The following is an 18,581-nucleotide window of genomic DNA, read 5'->3' as shown; positions in this document are numbered from 1 at the left end:
GAATGCTGAACATTTAATGAACTTTTTTTAGCGGTTTGTCGGTTTGTCTGTTAAGCATTTGATCTGGATTTCTTAATCAATATAGTCTTGTTGGTTCAGTTTCACCTCATATGTCACCTCTACTTTTCCTTTTATTTTTTACACCTTTACCTACAATCCACAGCATCAGAGAACAAATAGAGAAAGTGTGATTTACAGTTGAAGTCAGAAGTTTACATACACTTTAACCAAATACATTTAAACTCAGTTTTTCACAATTCCTGACATTTAATCAAAGTAAAAGTTCCCTGTCTTAGGTCAGTTAGGATCACCACTTTTATTTTAAGAATGTGAAATATCAGAATAATAGTAGAGAGAATGATTTATTTCAGCTTTTATTTCTTTCATCACATTCCCAGTGGGTCAGAAGTTTACATACACTCAATTAGTATTTGGTAGCATTGCCTTTAAATTGTTTAACTTGGGTCAAATGTTTCATGTATCCTTCCACAAGCTTCCCACAATAAGTTGGGTGAATTTTGGCCCATTCCTCCTGACAAAGCTGGTGCAACTGAGTCAGGTTTCAAGGCCTCCTTGCTCGCACATGCTTTTTCAGTTCTGCCCACACATTTGGTATAGGATTGGGCTTTGAGGTCAGGGCTTTGTGATGGCCACTCCAATACCTTGACTTTGTGGTCCTTAAGCCATTTTGCCACAACTTTGGAAGTATGCTTGGGGTTATTGTCCATTTGGAAGACCCATTTGCGACCAAGCTTTAACTTCCTGATGTCTTGCTTCAATATATCCACATCATTTTCCTACATCATGATGCCATCTATCTTGTGAAGTGCACCAGTCCCTCCTGTAGCATAACAACCCCACAACATGATGCTGCCACCCCCGTGCTTCACGGTGGGATGGTGTTCTTTGGCTTGCAAGCCTCCCCCTTTTTCCTCCAAAGATAACGATGGTAATTGGTCAAACAGTTCTATTTTTGTTTAATCAGACCAGAGGACATTTCTCCAAAAAGTATGTTCTTTGTCCCCATGTGCAGTTGCAAACCGTAGTCTGGCGTTTTTATGGCGGTTTTGGAGCAGTGGCCTCTTCCTTACTGAGTGGCCTTTCAGGTTATGTCGATATAGGACACGTTTTACTGTGGCTATAGATACCTTTGTACCTGTTTCCTCCAGCATCTTCACAAGTTCCTTTGCTGTTGTTGTGGGATTCATTTGCACTTTTCGCAACAAAGTGCGTTCATCTCTAGGAGACAGAACGCGTCTCCTTCCTGAGCGGTATGACGACTGTGTGGTCCCATGGTGTTTATACTTGCGTACTATTGTTTGTACAGATGAACGTGGTACCTTCAGGTGTTTGGAAATTGCTCCCAAGGATGAACCAGACTTGTGGAGGTCTACACATTTTTTGGTTGATTTCTTTAAATTTTCCCATGATGTCAAGCAAAGAGACACTGAGTTTGAAGGTAGGCCTTGAAATACATCCAGAGGTACACCTCCAATTGACTCAAATTATTTCAATTAGCCTATCAGAAACTTCTACAGCCATGCCATCATTTTCGGGACTTTTCCAAGCTGTTTAAAGGCAGTCAACTTAGTGTATGTAAACTTCTGACCCACTGGAATTGTGATACAGTGAATTATAAGTTAAATAATCTGTAAACAATTGTTGGAAAGATTACTTGTGTCATGCACAAAGTAGATGTTCTAACCGACTTGCCAAAACTCTAATTTGTTAACAAGAAATTTGTGGAGTGGTTGAAAAACTAGTTTTAATGACTCCAAGCTAAGTGTATGTAAACTTCCGACTTCAAATGTATTTAAAAATGTACTTTAAGACTGTTTGAAAGACTTTCTCTGGGAACTTTGGTGATTAGTACGTTTTTTTTTTACCTGCTGCTTTTTTCTGCATGTGTCAATGTGTAGTTCATACATGTGAAATCTATGAGTAGAATTTCTGTCTATTATCCACGTCAACCCTAGTTAAAAAGCGACTGTTTACTGTACTGGAAGTAAATTTCCCCTATATTTCCCTCCCATGTGGGCCAGCCTACTAGGAATTCAACTTCTAGCCAATGAGCTTTAGCTCCTTTCCATTTGAGTGACAGCTAGCAAGATGCACACACAGCAGAGCGAGCGCACAATTACTTGGTGCACATATCTGCACCGTAGTATACAATTTTCGGGGACCGCTTTTGGCTTGTGAGCGCTACTTTCAGAACTACTGGCTAAAAGTTTACTAAATTACCAGAGGATCTCTTTTAAGTTAGTTTGGTTAATTGAATTGGTTAAGTGTAATTCTGGTCCGTCTTGTTTGGTCAGTTTCTCTTGGGTAATTAGAATGTTTTCGTTAGTGGCTAACTGTGTTTAGTTTCATTTCTAGACTGTTAAAGCCTGTTGGTGTGTCCATTCCGGCCCCAACTGAACCCCCAGGAGGGTGAGAAAAAATAGCCACACCCCACCCTGGAATTCTGGGGTGGTGGGGACCGCCCTCCCATAGCCCAGTGTCCGTTTACTGTCCAACCACATGGCCCGCTTACCACTGCTCCTAGAATGTGATTGATTAGGTGGTATTTGGGTCATTGAGGATCTTTCAGCAGCTTAGGGATCATGGGTCATCTCCTCTGCAAATCCGCTTCCTTTTGTACAGTGGAGCACCAGAATAGAAGCCTCACAAAAAGTATGTTTTTCTCCCTCTTCTGTTTCTTCATCTTCACACTGGGAAAATGAGGGAGGGGGGAATGTGAATGTAATGTTTTGCTCTCCCAATCCCTTCTCAAGTCACTCTTAAACTGAGCTCATTGGTCTTATTCAGAAGGTGGTTTTCTTTTACAGTATTGACAGAAAATCTATTAAACAAAATGTGGATTTTAGTGCAGATTAGGGGGCCGTAAAATGTGTTTATTAACGTTTCCTCAGGATAATTTTTTTAAATAATAGAGCACAGAAAGTCTTATTTGAAGATTTAAATAGATCTAAGCAGCAATGAATGAATGTAGACTCTCAGATATTGAGCCTTAGTCTTTGTGTAGAGATTAATCTTTTCTGAGAAGAGTTGACACAACATTTACAAACTAACTTTGTGAATTTCCAATAGTCCAATTTATTTCATGCTTTAGAGTAGAAAGCGGAATTGGTTTGGCAATTTGCTGTCTTAACACAAGTGGAGGGAAGAGGCCTGGCCATGTAATCCTTTGATGTGCTGTCGGTCGGGGCTCAAGATGACGGTATGATTTAGAAAATTTGCCAATCCATGGTCCTCAGGGGCCAGTCGTTGTGGTCACAGGACCTGGATTATACCTTACCCCAGGCTAGGGCCCAGGGGACAGGTGAAAGGGGGGTAGGAGTCCTAAAACAATTATGCAGAAGAAATATCAGCGCCCTCAGAAGCACAATATTGAACTTCACTCAACTTTCTAGAGTTTTCCCTGTTAGTTAACACTATGAACATTTCCCTTTACTGTGGGAATTGTGATCGAATCAACGCAATATTATCCCCTTTCAATGCAACATACCAAAACAAAACAAACTACGTAAGAGATTTTGTTGGAGGCAGAACTCATCGGAGTAGGATTATATTGCATTGACAGGCAAGGCCCATACGCTAGACATAACCAATCAGAGCTGCAGTAGGCCTATATGTAAATAGACCATTGCCATATATGGATTTGTGCCATTCACTTTGAACTGAACTGGACCTTTCAAGGTTATGTCCTGAATGTGACCAGTTTATTTTTGGATGCAATGTTCAGACATTCACAGAAGTAGCTACAGCATAACACAATTATCCAAACCGGAAAATGTAAGCTACATTAGTCCTAGCGCTAACTGAGGAAATATTGACGTAACACAAGATGTCATAACTCTCAACTGACAAAAACCACAATATGAATTAGCTAATAACAATGACTATTTATAAATCATCACATCATGGGTGAGCTCAACATTGATCAAAATAATTGAGTAAAGCACTTTATAGAAATTGAAAGTAATTTGACAATGGGTAGTTTGTGGGTGCCGCCATGTTTGTTTTTCGCGTCAACCAAAGATAAGAAGAGGACACAAGATGAGTTTGGTCTGTTTGCAGTATGCATGTTGAAGGGGGTGTGTCCTTTACGATCATTCACTTCCCTTCATTCTCTTCCGGAAGTTTACCTGAAAGATGAGTGAACCATTCCTTCACCTCGTTGTAACATCTTTGGTCTGACAGACATTTATTTGACACACAGAATGTGTTGTGTAATGACAACAAACATGGTGCCACACATAGCCGGCAAATAGCTTAGTTCATTATAATCAGTACAACCTTCAAAAAAGTGTTTTACACACATCATAGGTGTCCGTTACAATCTATGCAATAATCGGAATGCATTATTTGTCACGAGTACTTGAAAAAGTGAATAAACCTGTAAATACATTATGCTACATTATCTATTATACATACAGTGGGGCAAAAAAGTATTTAGTCAGCCACAAATTGTGCAAGTTCTCCCACTTAAAAAGATGAGAGAGGCCTGTAATTTTCATCATAGGTACACTTCAACTATGACAGACAAAATGAGGGAAAAAAATCGAGAAAATCACATTGTAGGATTTTTTATGAATTTATTTGCAAATTATGGTGTCTTTTATGGTAGGCCTACATTATGATCAAATAGCCAAGTAGGCCACTGTTAAAACAGTAAATTAAAGCGGGAATAGCCTCAGTGTTCACAGGAACCCCGTGCCGGAAGTTGACCTGCACAGAGGCAACATTGTTTTGAGGGAATATTGGTTGGGTTCCCTTGTTAATGAACGATTAGGCGTTCAGTTACTAAAGAGTATATCCTTGCTAAGATTGTTGTATCCTGAATATTTTGCAGTTAATTGACATGCATGTGTACTTAATCCGTGTTGGAAGTAGTTACTTGGAAAAGTAATATATTGTAACTTTTTGGGTGACCCGACCAAATTCACATAGAAATGTGAGTTATGGAGCTGTCATTCTCATTGAATGCAAGTCTAAGAAGTGGTAGATCTGTTCTATGTGTGCCATTTCTATGCTTCCCTTAAGTTTATTTTTTGCATCTTTTACTTTCGGTTTTGTACACCAGCCTCAAACAAGCTGAAAATACAATATTTTGGTTATTGGAAAGATATTTCACAGTGGTTTAGATAGAATCATTGTACTGTACATTTGCTTGATTTGTTATATGAACTGATATTCGGCAAACTTAGAATTTTAGCAATCAGGAAATGGCGGAGAGATTTCTACATATTGCACCTTTAACAATATGACTTTATGTGGAAGGTAGTGTGTTTTATATCTGAGCAAATAAGGCACCTCTGGGTGTGGTATATGGCTAATATACCACGGCTAAGGGCTGTTCTTATGCACAACGTGCCTGCATACAGCCATTAGCCATGGTATATTGGCCATATACCACAATCCCTTGAGGTGCCTTATTGCTATTATAAACTAGTTGCCAACGTAATTAAAAAAGTTAAAAGTTGTATTTTGTCATACTTATGGTAGAGGGGCCTTATGGTAGAGGGGCCTTATGGTAGAGGGGCCTTATGGTAGAGGGGCCTTATGGTAGAGGGGCCTTATGGTAGAGGGGCCTTATGGTAGAGGGGCCTTATGGTAGAGGGGCCTTATGGTAGAGGGGCCTTATGGTAGAGGGGCCTTATGGTAGAGGGGCCTTATGGTAGAGGGGCCTTATGGTAGAGGGGCCTTATGGTAGAGGGGCCTTATGGTAGAGGGGCCTTATGGTAGAGGGGCCTTATGGTAGAGGGGCCTTATGGTAGAGGGGCCTGACTGAAGCCACTCCTCAGTAAAAGGCACATAACAGCCCGCTTGGAGTTTGCCAAAAGACACCTAAAGGATTCAGAACATGAGAAACAAGATTTCTGGTAAGATGAAACCAAGATTCTCTTTGGCCTGAATGCCAAGCGTCATGTTGTAGGGATGTTTTTTATCAGCAGGGACTGGGAGACTGGTCAGGATTGAGGAAAAGATGAACGGATCAAAGTACAGAGAGATCCTTGATGAAAACCTTCTCCAGAGCGCTCAGGACCTCAGACTGGGGCGAAGGTTCAACCCTAAGCACACACCCAAAACAACGCAGGAGTGGCTTCGGGACAAGTCTCTGAATGTCCTTGAGTGGTCCAGCCAGAGCCCTCAAATACAGGTGTGCCAAGCTTGTAGCGTCCTACTCAAGAAGACTCGAGCCTGTAATCGCTGCCGAAGGTGCTTAGGAACAGTGGGTTAACTGCCTGTTCAGGTGTAGAACGACAGATTTGTACCTTGTCAGCTCGGGGATATGAACTTGCAACCTTTAGGTTACTAGTCCAACGCTCTATCCACTAGGCTACCCTGCCGCCCCAGTAAAGGGTCTGAATACATACAAAACTGTTTTTGCTTTGTCATTATGGGGTATTGTGTGTAGATTGATGAGGAATAAAACCAATTTAATACATTTTTGATTAAGGCTGTAACGTAAAACAAATTGTGGTAGAAGTCTAGGGGTCTGAATACTTTCCGAATGCACAGTATATCCAAGCAGACCTACAAGGTTTGGGGCTGCTTGCAAACTCCCTGAAAAGTCTGGCGATTTATAACAGCTACTCTGGCCAGGCGATAGCAGGCTCTCTCCTCTTAATTTCCTGGGGTCTGTCAGGCTGATATACTGGCCGCTGGGAGAGAAGACTGCCAGCTGCAGGGGGAGGCAGGAGATAGAAGGGAGACCCACACTGTGGTCGTCTGAGTGGACTCAAAGTAGCACTGACTGACTGACTGTACATATACTGTAGCATTTCACTGAGAGGTGTCGGAGGATGGAGAGACAAACGTCAGAGCGACAGGTTTGGTGGTTGAGTCGGATAAATAACAATGTGTGACGGGTCCGCGCTCCAAAAGATGCATAAAGCTTACTTCATATGTAGTTCTGTTTTTTACTGCAGGGGTAGCGTACACACGTTTTGCGCTTGCAGCCTTCTTCAGTGTGTAGGTACAAACTATTTCATTCAAAACAGCATTTGTAGGGAACACAAACAATGAGCAGCAGGTGCTTCTTATCAGGGTTGAGTTACTGTGAAAACCCTAAATGAATTTATGTCATAACTGCTGTAAACATCTCTGAGGTTGGGCTTTGAGCTATGTCACCTATATCTCTGTCTGAACGATGTTTCCAATACAAGGCCGATTCAATTATCCCCATTCCTCCTCTTTGTGTTTTGAGGCTTCGGCAGAGTAGTAACTCATTCATTGACTGGGGTAATCTGGTCTTTTCATGTTCCCTGAGTGACTTTTTGTGCAACACAACCAACTCCTGAGCCCCCCCTAAACCTACTTTCTATAATCTTCAGGCACTGATCCGTATCTTAATTGTACACATTACAGCTGTAGTAAAGTTGAAACATAAAAAAAAAGAGGATTTCTGGGGCCTGTTCCCACTTTGTGAGGTCATTTGAGGACTTCCCCCTGACTGCGCTAGCTTCACTTGTGGAGCCGAGTGTTGAGACACTGAGAACACTGTGGGGTGGTTGTCAGAAGAGCTCCCCCTGGTGTTCAGAGGCAGTTAGCTGAACTACACACACAGCCAGTTATGCACTGTATAATGGCCATAGGGTTTTCTTTCTGACCAGTCTCTTTCCTTTTAGCAAGTTTTTCTGTGATTTAAAAAAAATGACTCTATTGTAAAAAATAAATAAATTGTGGCTATCATTACTGTTAGATGATTATCTCCCACTAATCTCCCGCTCATAATAGTTCTGCAGGATCAATTTTTTTCAGATTTTCCATCCCGTAGCACGTATCTATGAATCATCGGAGGACACGGTATTTGGAATGAATTTATTGTGCGTTTTATCGTGTGCACTATTAATCTGCATTCAGACTTGCAATAGGCATTATTAGAAGCCCATGGTCCTTTATATATGTCACCTGTCTAAGGGTATAGGCAATGAATGAGGATTACATACAAGGTTACTCAGAAACCGCCCCTCTAAACTCCAGGCCTACGATGGTGTTATCAGTTCTAGATTACCATACTTGTTGCTAATTTTGATGCGAAACTGTGACTATGTTCTTGACAGGGTCTCTTTGCCTCACCGAGTCTCTCGATTCACTTTGATATCCCTTTGAAACATGCCTCTTTACTCTGGGCTGCCAGACGCTCTCCGCTGCAAATGACTAATTGAACTACCTTTGAATGCGAAGTCGACTGCCTTGTAACTTCACAGCCAAGAGAAGATCTTAATCGGCCATAATACCATTTCTGATAGGATCTGGCTGGCATTATTGATTTTAAAGTGCACTTCCAACAAGCCGATGTTTGTCAGTTCACACTGTGCATGATAATTCCTGTATATTTGGCAGCCCATTGAGAAACTTCTGGGTACGATGGATAAGTTGGTAGACTAGACGGGCTGGGATCCTTGCCTGTTCACATTGTCTTGATAGGCAGGAGGCATGGATGTCCGTCTAGCGCAGGCACACAGTGAGACTAATGCCTCTGGACATTTGTTGGTTTGTCTCCAACATAATTACCATTACTTGCCATTCAAGGTGTGAAGGTTCTCCTTTAATTCATTCTAAATCACAGCTGAATGCAACAATAACAACTTAACGTCCTTTTTTAATAGACAAAGAAAAACTTTCCTCAAGAACAATCTGATGCTGAACTCTCAATAACTGAGATTCTTACTTCTAATCAGTCATCAAGTTGATATGAAATTAAATCAAATTGATATTCCTTTTCCATAGCCATATTTAACATTATACCAACATCGGCAGGCTTATTAAATCTTGTTAGTGTCCTCTCCAATATTTGTTTTGCCCAAAATTGAGTGTCCTGATTCGTGTTTTTGGAGTGAGCGTGTAATAGAACAAACCGACAGAACCTGAAGGTCAAAGCGACCTAGCTCTTGGAGGCTGTGTTATTGTATTGTGCTTCAGTTACGTGGTTAACACATAGCAACGACAAGGCTATGTGATTACACGTTAAAACCTACAGTAGAAGGCCAAGTATAGTCAGACTTGTTCTTAGTCCCAGTAATACAAAGATCTCGTCAGTCACTATGAGACAGAATTCTTGCCAGACCGTCATCACTCATGCTGTAAGCCTGTGCTGATTTGAGATAGATGGTTGTAGATGAGATGGTTGATAGTGACTTCTGTTTTAGATGAATTCCCTGCGTGTTGTCAGACTGACAGATGTTCTCTCCCAGGGATAGACGGCGATGAGTGTCTCCTCTAATATAAAGAAATACATTCATTAGATTACACACACATTAAATGAGTGAATCATAAACTGACTGTGTGTGTGTGTGCTGCTTCTTTTGAGTCCCTCAAAGCACATTGATCTCTATATAATGTACACACATCATCTTTGAAAGCCTGCGCTCCGCCTCGACTGCCTCTTCTCCAGCTTTGTCCAATAACGCCAAATGTAGTTCTGAGAAGAATGAATACATTCACAACATCCTGGCAAACCCACTTCAATTATTTTGTTTTCCATCAACCATTTCAACGTGTGAGTGCATGTGTATAGGCTTCGCACACACACACGTGTGGCTTTGTGTGTTTGAGAGAGCGAGCAACTGGTCTTGTGGCCCGCCAAGAGCCAACCCAAATCAATTTCCTTTCTAATCGAATTAAAAGGTTGGACAGATTGAGGTGGACTGCTGTATTAGCTCTTCAAAAGCGCTCCCCCCTCCAACTCCCCCCTCCCCCAGGGCCCTCTTCCCCGATTCTGCAGCTTGAGTGACACTCAGTTCGTCTAAAAATACTTTTTGAGCGTTGTGCCGTTTGGTGTTTGGCTTCAAGGTCAGGGCCAGACCACTCTCCAAATCAACATGTTTCAGAGATCATTAGCAAAATGGCCCCCAACCTAATTGAGACGGTCAACCTTCTGTCAACCATTAGGAGAGACAGGGCAATGGCTCGAACCAGTGCAGTTGTCCGTCTGTCCGTCTGTCCGTCCGTCTGTCCGTCTGTCCGTCTGTGCGTCTGTGCGTGCTTTAACTGCAATCTTGAGGCAGCTAGCAAACGAAACAAAATGGATCCTCGTATTTCACATTTTATTCAGTTGTTTACACCGGAAAAACAGGACAGTGTAGCACTATAATGTCAATGGTTCACAATTTCTGGAAGACAAGTTGATTACTGTTCATTTTTCTATTTAGAAATGTTGCAGTTATGTAGGCGCAGCCTTCACTTGGGCTCAACAGTTGATCTCGAAACGGCATTCATTTCCTGGGCCGCGAGGTTGGAAATGTACATCGACCTTAACCTGAAATGCCAACAAAAGGGATACTTGTACTGTAACACCCTCAGACTTCTGCTCTGCCCCCCATTTCCTCGAACAGCCCCACAAAGGCCTACATTAAGCTGGGGAGAAGCATGCAAGACCCATTATACCTAAAACCTTTATATTTAGAAGTCATTTGGCCATGCTTCTGCCATTGCATTCAGATTTGATTAACTTTACGTTTTTTAAATTTGCAGCAATCTCCCTCCCTCCCACACCAACTCAACACCACCCTAACCCCCCCACACCAACTCAACACCACCTTAACCCCCTCCCATCCAAAACCCCTGTTTTTGTAGCCGTGCAGCTTTAGTCCTCTTTTCGTTAGTTTCCCCCGCGTCTCAGAAAACAAAACAAACTCCGTTCCTGTCAGATGGGACTAGAGGTTGAAGGGGGAGGACTGGGGGGGTGTGACAGTAGAAAGGCGCTGAAAGCCTTTTGTCCACTGGGAAAGACCATGTCGGCACAGAGAGGGGAGGGAGGGATAAAGTAAGGGGGGGGGCCTATCTCCGGTCATTTGGCCACAGCAAAAGACCAAAAGTGTAAAGATCAGGGATGTAAGAGGTCAAGCCTAAGAGCCTATGACCTATGACTCATTCAGAGCCCTGGACACATTATCTGTCCACTGTCCAGATGGCCACTGGGAATAAATCATGGCAAGATGCAGAGTGAATTCCAATGCAGAGAGGGGGGTTGCTCTGTTCCGCTCCCAGCCAGATTATCAACCAGTCAGACCAAGGGAAAAAGGCAATGGAATAGGGAAAAGAAGCAATAGGAATGTTTTTTCTGCACTTTAAGCGTGTTAATGACTACAGCACAGCCAGCCACAGTAATGCCCAACAGAGACCAACAGAGGGGGAGGGGGATTTTATTCCCCCAAACCATCATTTGTATGGATTACAGCTAAATCTCTCACTGTGCGGTGATGGGGTAGTGGAGAAGGGTGAACCACTGATTGGTTGTGAAGCTACTGGCCTATGTACAAATTCACTACAGGCGCTGAAAGTGGAGGATAGTTGGAGTAGTAGTAGAACTGTGGCGACCCACCTGTTTTCAGCCCCACCTGTTTTCAGCCCCACCTGTTTCGCTATGAAAAAAATAAGATTATTATTTGGCATAAATACGTGTCACATATCAGTTTGCAAACAATTTCAGAAATAAGAAAGCCACATACAAATATGGGACAGACAATTGAGTTAAAACACAGGACCTACAAATGACTTGTCTGTGCAAATCTATTTTCACTGTGGCAGTTTGTCATCCAAGTGAACAGTGTCATTTATTTGAATCTTTCCAATGTTTTTCACAGTAATGGATTTAATTGAATAGCGCTTTTGCATTTGATCCTGATGGGAAAACACAAACACACAAACAATAATGTTGTCAAACACACTATTTGGACAGTGGAGTGGGATTATGTGAATGAAGAGTAATACTGTAGGATGTCCCCAAAACCAAATAACATGACTAGAAATACAAAGGATTGTTTAACTGAATGCATAATCTCCTCATAGTTCTGAATTACATTTGACAAACCTAAATTATATAAGCTACTATAAAGTAGTATAGTTACTTAAAATATAAGTGCAATTGTCCCCCAAAAAGTATATATTTTTTTGCCACAAAATGAATTTATACATTGATTACATTATTAGCTGTCCCCCTTAATGATAGACCAGACACTTTTGGGGCGGCAGGTAGCCTAGTGGTTAGAGCGTTGGGCCACTAACCGAAACGTTGCTGGGTTGAATCCCCAAGCTGACAGGGTAAAAATATGTCATTCTTCCCCTGAACAAGGCAGTTAACCCAATGTTCCCTGGTAGGCCATCATTGTAAATAAGAATTTGTTCTTAACTGATTTGCCTAGTTAAATAAAGGTTCAACATTTTTTTATATATAAAAGTTTTTACAACCACAAGTTTTGACCAATCAGTCACAGGGACCCCTACTGGCCTCCCACCTGAACAACGCCCTATATTGTAAATACCCATTGCTTGTGGCCAATGAGGAGACTGAGCATCGACACCCTTGGCAACCATTGGCCCAGTTGCCATTGCCAGCCAGGCGAGCGCTGTGGAAGACAGCTGTACTGCATGAGCTGTTCCCTCTCATTTGTGCTCCATTTATCTCACATCTCTCTCACCCCCGTCCATCCCCGCCCCTCTCTCCTTTACTGACTTTATTGTCCCCATGGGGAAATGTTGTGACAGTGTCATGTACACGTTTAAAGTGGCTTTTAAATACAAAACAAATTGACAATACAACTTTCATAACAGCTACATACCAATAAAAAGAGACTAACCTGCTGGCCTTACTGGGTCAATAGGACCATTAGTCTGAGATATTTAGGAGGGATATCACACCTGGCACAAATGATTGTCCCTCCCCGGACGCCCTCGCTGGCCAGCGGGCTCTATCTCTCCCGTAGTTAGCCCCATCCCTTCTCCACTGTGCCCAATCAGCTGTGGCAAAGCAAATGGCATCTCTCTCTCACTTCCTCTTTTCCATTCAAAGCGGACGCACAGATGCACACACAGATGGACACAAATGCACAGTAAACACAAGCTGTTTGGTCACATGCAAAGGAAAAACATACAAACACATACGCTCCCATTCCTATGGAAGTACATAGACACACGCTACACTTATATGAATATCAGTGAGTATGATAAACTGGTCAACCCACATATGAGTGGCAGCCTGTTGATCTAGTTCCGTCCCTGTGTGACGTAATGTCTGTATTGCTGTCAACCCTACATTAGGATTTAGTACTCTACGTACTCTATGTCTATTTCTTAGGAATAATACATCATGGGCTTGTTTATTTGTATATAGAAAACAAGACTATGATAGACATGGGTGAATTTCTCTCAGAACCGAAACAGAAGGACAACAAAGCAAACAAGAAGAGTGATGACGTGGGGTATGGTGACAGAGGCGGCCATGGCGGAAATAGAAAAAATAAACCAAATGATTTACAATCTGAGCCTTGGCCACTGTAAACTTGAATGCGTTCCAGACATCTTCCAGACAGTTTTCCCCTCCTTGGTATGAATCTGCCGTATCTCATTCCCCCGCACTAATTCCAATTTAATTGCCAGTGGCCCGAAGCCTCCTCAATAGGAGTAACAAATGGTTTGATTTTGTAGACTTCATCAGACTGCATTTTAAATGCGACACAGTAACCCGGCGCGAATGCCAATGAAGCCGCCGAGTAGCTCTCTGTTTACTAATTATCCTTTTTCTTACTTCAAGCCACACTGCGCAAGTTGTCTGATTTAAATCGGATTTGTGGGATTGGGAGAGGGAGGGGGGGGGTACGGTCATCTGCTTTGTAAACGATCCGCAGGACCAAGGCAAGGGCCGTCTGTGCACTGTAAATTATATTCTCTTAAAGGCGCATGTCCCCCACAACCCAACTCTTTCTCTGATACATGGCCTGCTGATGTCGAAAATTCTCGACATATGCCGTTTATGATCTTTAAGAGCTCTATCCGTCAGCATTTATGGTCTTTAAGAGCTCTGTCAGTCAGCACAGGGCAGATGTATCAAGAGGCTGCAATCTAAACTTGACAGTTGACACCCCCTGCATATAGGGAAGGTGGTATGGCCCAGAACAGACCATTATGTAATATAAATAGATGCCAGACAAAACCCTGTCTGTCAACAACAAACAAAAGCAGTCAAAGTCTGAATATTGGGGAAAGTTCTTGAATTATTCATATATGATGCACCTGTACCTTAAACATATCAAAACCTTATCTAGTGTATCTCACAAGGAAGACCATACGAGTGATGAACCTTCCCGGGATATAGATGTTTCCCCTGTCAACTAAATGGACAGTTGAGCTACCATATGGTTCCCTGACATTATTTCTGGGTAATTAATTTGGCATCTAGTCTGGCATCTGGTGACATTAATCTAACTGGTGAACGGTTCATCTCACGTAGCCTGCTTCATGACACACCGACGTGCGAATTATCACTCACTGTTATTGCCATGGATGGCACCACACAGCACATTGACAATTGTGCTTTGTATGCAGACATGGTAGTTTATCTGGGTGTGTTGGTTACACTGTCTAGTCTTTTTGAGCTGGAGAGAATGAAGGTTCTATTCGCTGCCGGGTTCCTTTTAAGCAGTGGTGTAAAGTACTAAAGAAAAAATGCTTTAAAGTTCTACTTAAGTCATTTTTTGTGGTATCTGTACTTTAATATTTATATTTTTGACAACATTTACTTTTACTTCACTTCATTCACACTTCACACTTCAAAATAATGTACTTTTTCAAAATAATGTACATTTTCCCTGCTACCCAAAAGTACTCATTACATTTTGACAGGAACACAAGTGCTTCATTTGGAAATTAATGTCTGAGTGTTGGTGTGCCTCTGGCTATCCATAAATATATACAAATTGTGCCGTCTGGTTTGCATAATATAAAGAATTTGAAATTCTTTACTTTCACTCAAGTATGACATTTTAGTACTTTTTCCACCACTGCTTTTAAGGCAGGTTTTTTTTGGGGGGGGGGGGGGGGGGCTTTAGACTGTAAAATCCCCAGGAAATCAGCTCAATGATTTTAATTTAGGAAATATGTTCCAAAGTATTCCCACGTATAAATAGAGGCATATGTGATTGTATCCCAATGTAATCACGGTTTGAAATGATTGTTTGTTCAATTATGTTCCGGCCCCCGGACCATCCCCTCAAGAAAACTGTGGTACTGTATTCGACACGCGACTGAATAGAGTACCACTGTATGAGTCATAATACCCATAAAGCCTAACGGTCAAACAAGGAAATGGTTCCAATAGTTTTTCCACCGTTCAATTTTCCCATAGGGGATTTTAGAAACACATAAAGGCTGTGTTTCATGTAGGTTTACCGTGGTGTGATGATAACCATATACATCTTGCTAGGACAAAGTTACTCTTATCAATATATCCCCCCCCCCTATCTAATGTTAGCAAAATTTTGTCATTAATAAATTGGCAAAATTCCTTTAATTGACAATTCTGTGAACTCTCCTGTGCAAGTTTTAAATTGATACAATACCTGTTTACATAGGTGTCAGCTAGAGATGATGTGCAGGAACTTGCAGTGATTTATAGTCTTGCATGAGGTGTACTTTGATGCTAATTAGCTTTTTCGAATCTGAGAGTAAATAGAGCCGAATCTACATGAAATAGACCTTATTTTAAGTGTTTCTAAAAATCCCTATGGGAAAAATGAATGGTGGAAAAACAATTGGAACTGTTTGACCACTAGGTTTTATGGGTATAATGACACCTCCAATTTGGGGCATATGTAGTTGGGGACCCCTGCTTTAAGGTCTCATGTATTATTTGATCAACATCGTGTTCGATTGCGTTTTAGAGAAACCATATCGCATTATTGTAAATACAGCAAGCCTATCATTTGATTGGATGTCTGTTTTTCACAGATCATTATATTCCGGCAATGGATATTTATTCATTGCATGTAGATCTAATTATCTCTCTCTCTCTCTCTGCCTCTCTCATCCTCACCCTCTCTCCCGTTCGATCAATAAACAATTCACTGAGGCTCTTTTCTTTGCGTTTCTTGTCAAAGCCAGTGAGGCGTTTTGAATGAATTAGCCTGTGCAGCTCTTTTTCTTTCTCTTTCTCTTTCTCTGTGTCTCTCTCTCTCTCTGTTTCTGTTTCTCCCTTCCTCTCTATATATTCTCCTCTCTCTCTCTCTCTCTCTCTGTTTCTGTTTCTCCCTTCCTCTCTATATATTCTCCTCTCTCTCTCTCTCTCTCTCTCTCTCTCTCTTTCTCTCTCTCTCTCCCTCTATCTTCTCTGTATTCCGGTCCAGACCTGTCGTCCAGGCCTGGTGCCACTGATATGCCAGGCCACTCTCAGGGATTAGATCGCTCTGCCCTTTTCCTCCATATGTGTGTGTCCGCTAGTATTAAAATAGTTATTAGCAATTTGCATCAATTAGCTCACCATGTTCCTCCATTGTTCAGAATCTCTGTGTGTCACCAACCTCTCTATGACATGTTGTGTTGCTGCATGTTTCCAGTGCCGCCATACCACCTTGTTTGGCCTCAGACAGAGAGACTGCTGGGAGCTAGACAGTAGACACAGTTTACTTCACAGCATCCCTCTGGTCACTGGTTCCTCTCGACCCACCTCACCTACTGAGTCCACACAGCCCCACAGTCCAAATATGACGATGATCTGTGTAGGTGACTGAGGTGAGATGGAGGGTACATCCCAGATGAAACACTTTCCTACATAGTGTACTACGTTTGACCAGAGCCCTATAGACAAGAGGGACGGAGGTGATTTTTATCATGCCCTCTCCTTCAGCTTTGCTTGTCTCAGACATAAGACCCCTCAATGGTTGGTTTTCACCAGGCGTCAGGTTACCGTGGAAATGAAAAGGTCATGGAGGCTTCCGATGCTGTGCTTCCCCTCACGGGGTGTAGTAGAGAAAATGGGTATCTTTGTTAAACTGCTGTGGAGATTCTACTCATTGAAACTCTTCAATGTGTTGAATAGGAGGGGAAATATATTGGTATCTACATTGCATTCAGAAAGTATTCACACCCCTTGACTTATTCTACATTTTGTTGTGTTACAGCTTGAATTCAAAATGGGTTCAATTGATATTTTTTTCTCACCCATCTACACACAATACTCTTTAAATGACAAAGTGAAAACATGTTTTTAGAGATGTTTGCAAATGTATTGAAAATTAAATACAGAAATATTTAATTTACCTAAGTATTCACACCCCCTTGCTATTATGCTCCGGTGCATCCTATTTCCTTTGATCATCCTTGAGATGTTTCCACAACTTGATTGGAGACCACCTGTGGCAAGGACTGTTGCAGGGACTGTATTACCGCCACACCGGCGGTCACGAGTCATAAAGGCAGCTGCTGCTGCTGGTCATTAGTAGCCTACCAAACTTGCTAGCTTCCTGGTACTTGGCACTCTGTTGTCCCTCTAATCACTCAGACATCAATGCAAATGTATTTGAAAATTGAATCAAACACTTCATGAGAGCCCATGAGCTCATGTTGTGCAACATTTCTAGGTTATGCAATTGCGTGAGAAAACCGAGTGATGGACGCTAATTAAAAGACAAGGATCCCATCAGCTTTCTATAGGCTAGGCCTACTATATGTATTTCTTAACTTTCCTAATATTAAGCACATTGCTTATATTTACAACAGGAGTATAGCCTACCCACTTGGCTGGCATGAATATAAACCATCGGGAAAAGCGTCCTCCATTCGTTATTTAAGTGCATATGTATTTTTTCCCACTGCCCAATTTCAATACAGGTGCATGATAATGATTCTAAATCAAAACAAATGTCACACATGTATATGTAAAGACAAGATTAAATCAAGAAAATAGTCTGATGGGTGACAATATTAGCCTATCACTTGTGAATTATATATTCAAATCAAATCAAATTTATTTGTCACATACACATGGTTAGCAGATGTTTAATGCGAGTGTAGCGAAATGCTTGTTCTTCTAGTTCCGACAATGCAGTAATAACCAATGAGTAATCTTACCTAACAATTCCAAAACTACTACCTTATACACACACAAGTGTAAAGGGATAAAGAATATGTACATAAAGATATATGAATGAGTGATGGTACAGAACAGCATAGGCAAGATGCAGTATCGAGTAAAGTATATACATATGAGATGAGTAATGTAGGGTATGTAAACAAAGTGGCATAGTTTAAAGTGGCTAGTGATACATGTATTACATAAAGATGCAGTAGATGATATAGGGTACAGTATATACATATACATATGAGATGAGTAATGTAGGGTATGTAAACATTATATTAAGTAGCATTGTTTAAAGTGGCTAGTGATATATTTGATATGTGATATACTACACTCTCCACTACTGTCCCATCGATGTGGATAGGGGGGTGCTCCCTCTGCTGTTTCCTGAAGTCCACAATCCTCTCCTTTGTTTTGTTGACGTTGAGTGTGAGGTTATTTTCCTGACACCACACTCCGAGGGCCCTCACCTCCTCCCTGTAGGCCGTCTCGTCGTTGTTGGTAATCAAGCCTACCACTTGATGGAGGCGTGCATGGCCACGCAGTCATGGGTGAACAGGGAGTACAGGAGAGTGCTCAGAACGCACCCTTGTGGGGCCCCAGTGTTGAGGATCAGCGGGGTGGAGATGTTGTTACCTACCCTCACCACCTGGGGGCGGCCCGTCAGGAAGTCCAGTACCCAGTTACACAGGGCGGGGTCGAGACCCAGGGTCTCGAGCTTGAT

At 41.9% G+C, this 18,581-nt stretch overlaps 1 protein-coding gene across 2 annotated transcripts in view; it reads left to right on the top strand.

Moving 5' to 3' along the window:
* The window catches only part of LOC109872746 (zinc finger and BTB domain-containing protein 16-A), a 168,725-nt gene that overhangs the window by 123,286 nt on the left and 26,858 nt on the right, over positions 1-18,581 (top strand). The gene's annotated exons all lie outside the window — the stretch shown is intronic.

This window comes from Oncorhynchus kisutch, linkage group LG28, assembly GCF_002021735.2.
Source record: "Oncorhynchus kisutch isolate 150728-3 linkage group LG28, Okis_V2, whole genome shotgun sequence".
Classification (NCBI taxonomy): Eukaryota; Metazoa; Chordata; class Actinopteri; order Salmoniformes; family Salmonidae; genus Oncorhynchus; species Oncorhynchus kisutch.
Note: the sequence above shows the minus strand (reverse complement) of the source record. Positions and strands in the feature narration are given on the sequence as shown.